The following is a 3,030-nucleotide window of genomic DNA, read 5'->3' on the forward strand; positions in this document are numbered from 1 at the left end:
CCATAAGAAATGGTTTTGTAGCGATAGCTGCATTGCGGTAGCATTTCGAGCCTTCAGCGTGCAACGCCGTGGCGGTGGCTGCGCCGCCGCGCTGTCACGTGGTTGGTCACGTGGTGCGAAGCAGCTGCCGGTGGCGCGGCGCCGTGGCCGGTCACGTGGTTCGTCACGTGGTTGGTCGCGTGACCGGCAACGTGGTGCGGAGCAGCTACTGCTGCCTTCGAAACCGAGCTGTACAGCTGTGCGCATGCGCCGTGTCAAGTGCACGGACGAACATGAAGAAGGAACGCCCAGTGAAACGGAGCGGCGAACGACAGACTGTGCAATTCAACTCAGGAAGTTTCACGGGGCTAGCTGTAGCTATCGCGTTAATCCAGGTTTAACCAGAGCTAAACCTCCGCCAATTTTTGTTCCTTCTGTTAACTCCCGTGTGTGCAATGTCCCTCAAACCTTTGAACGCTGTTTTATTAACTGCAAGAATGCGATTTTGTTTTGGGATGTGCTGCAGAGGACGCTAAAGAAACACTGTTCTAAATTACTACAATGTACTTTACCTTGTGGCTAATCAACCTGATTGCGGACACTATGACATGTTTTTCCTCATTGCACTTCATAGCCTGTGAAAAACGCGAATGCTGCACCGCAACGCAGTACCTATCGTTTCAGCCAGAAGCCATTTCAGTCGAATGATGCTTCAACTCGGGGACATTTGAGAAGAAACAGACTTTCTACCACACTGGTTTCCGCTGTTGATGCGGTATCAATCTTTGCCGCCGTTTTAATTTTGGTTGTTTTCTGTAAAGGTAGTGCAGTTCAGTCACGAGCTGAGAGCTTTGTAGATAATCTGTATATATCCACTTTGTGTACATACATAACCTCGTGTAGTAAATACCACATGGAAAAAGTAAGGAGTGGGGGTGTAGCTCAGAGGTAGAGCGGTCGCTTTGCATGCGAGAAATGCCGGGTTTGAACCCCGTCTCGTCCACTCTGGAAAATGTTTCTTTTTACTCGGTTGCGAACATTCTGGCAGCAAATGTAATTTAGCCAGTTAGGTCGTCAATGTTGAAACCAGGAGAAAAACTGTGCAAGTTTTCCGCCAGATTATATGCATCACAGGACATACATAAAAAGATTCCTTTCATTTTATTCCCCAAGGTGACGATCTCAATTATAAAACACTGTCATGAGCTTGCATATTATGTTACAGAATGTTTTCTTTTTCAATTTTTATTTAAAATAACGTTGTTTTGCTAAGCGGAGGCGTGGGGGAGGGGGGAAGGCATTTACTGTTTACTACATAATCACATATAGTAAATTCCATGTTAGAAAAAAAACTGCTATGTACAGGGGGTGTAGCTCAGTGGTAGAGCGCTCGCTTCGCATGTGAGAGGCCCCGGGTTCGAACCCCGGCACCTCCAACCGGTGGCCGCGTTGTATTCTTTTTTTTCAAGGAGAATACTATAAAACAATTTTTCATGCTTCAAACAGGCGCTTTTCGACACAAGAAGAGTTTTGGTGTGCAACAAACACTCACGCGATGAAGCTTGAAAGGAACCACGCTGGCGATTCCTACCTTGTGAAGGAGCTTCGGCAAACCGTAGTATTTTACGGGAAACCAGTTGGACTTTTATTCCCACTGCATAAGAGTGCAGCGCATAGATCGACAAAAATATCGCAGATGCATTGAGCGTCCTGGCACAGTAGCTGAGCGGAGCACGAGTAGCCACGTTCACAAGGCGCGTTATGCATGCGTTTATCAGGCGTCTAGTAACGAAATGGGGTAGAGTTGCGCGATCAGCGTGATGTTGTGATAATGTTGAGCATAACTCTTGTGAGACCTCGTAAATGAGTGCTCGTGATTACGATCGGAAGTCTGAGCATACCCTGCTCTCTGGTCTGGCAATTTGTTTTATGGTTGGCACATTTTAATATTAAACACTATGCTAGATACGTCAGTTCGTTCTGTAAAGTTGGCTTTACAATATGGCAGGCATTATATACGTCATAGTGCTCAATAATTAGTCTAATAATTAAGTGAAGTTAGCGAAAAAAACTTTTTATTTTTCATCTGAGGTTGCAAGATTTTATTTCGAAATTGAAGGCCGTCAGCTTCTAAGCGCTGCTTGCAGTGCGGTTTGAAATTTTTAACATAAAAAATGCAGCTTTTGAAAGCTCGCTGAGTTGGCTTTCCCACTATTATAAAATGAAGTCGCATGCGTTTATATTGCAGAAAATACTGATGCTGTGCGTATCAATATTTAATGACGTAGAAGCAGTTATCGTGACTTCCGTGATAATACTAGGTGCAGCGGAACCAGTTTATAAATATGCAACGTGGGAAGGCCAGCTCAACGAGCTTTAAATGCGTCACTTTAATTTTCGATTTAATTGAACCACATTGCCGACAAAAACAAATGGTAAACAGGGCTCACTTTCAGTGTTGACGGCCTTCAAATTCTCAGTGTAATTTTGTCCCCGAAGGTAAGAAAATAAGAGTTGGTTAGTTATTTTTAATTCATCAATTGTCTAAATACTGTGCTCTATCACTTATACAAGGTGATTCACCTAAGACTTTACACTATTTTTTAAAAAAAAGGCATCTTGAGTTAGAATAGCGCTTTTTCCGGCAGAGCATTGTCAGCGGTGTAGTACCTCAGAATACAGCAAAGATGTGCTAACTAGCAGGATGGTTTACTATATACCTTTTTAACTATTACTGTTAGGCTCCTTAATCACTGAGAGGCGTGTAGCCATAAGTAAGTAATATTCATATCAAGTTTTAGAATTTGGAAAACGTGGTTACCCTCGATGCTGTGTCCCAACACATTTTGGATATTTCAACGAGTTACGTGCACTGGAGAGGTCCCTTTGCCTGCAAGCTTCTCGAGAACGCGTGCATCTTGCCGCGATGCAGCCAGATTTTCTTTGGCCGCAGCACAGAGGGCAAAAATGCATTATCAAGCTTTCGAACCTAGGTATAACGAAAAAGTCTATAACGAAATCATGAATAAAATGAAGGAATAACGATTCCCC

At 43.8% G+C, this 3,030-nt stretch overlaps 1 non-coding gene across 1 annotated transcript; it reads left to right on the forward strand.

Moving 5' to 3' along the window:
* The first annotated feature begins 1,343 nt into the window (after window positions 1-1,343).
* Window positions 1,344-1,415, forward strand: TRNAA-CGC (transfer RNA alanine (anticodon CGC)). Its single transcript has one exon. It is a non-coding gene; the product is annotated as a tRNA-Ala (tRNA).
* The last annotated feature ends 1,615 nt before the right edge of the window (window positions 1,416-3,030 follow it).

Source organism: Amblyomma americanum, chromosome 2 (assembly GCF_052857255.1).
Source record: "Amblyomma americanum isolate KBUSLIRL-KWMA chromosome 2, ASM5285725v1, whole genome shotgun sequence".
NCBI lineage: Eukaryota > Metazoa > Arthropoda > Arachnida > Ixodida > Ixodidae > Amblyomma > Amblyomma americanum.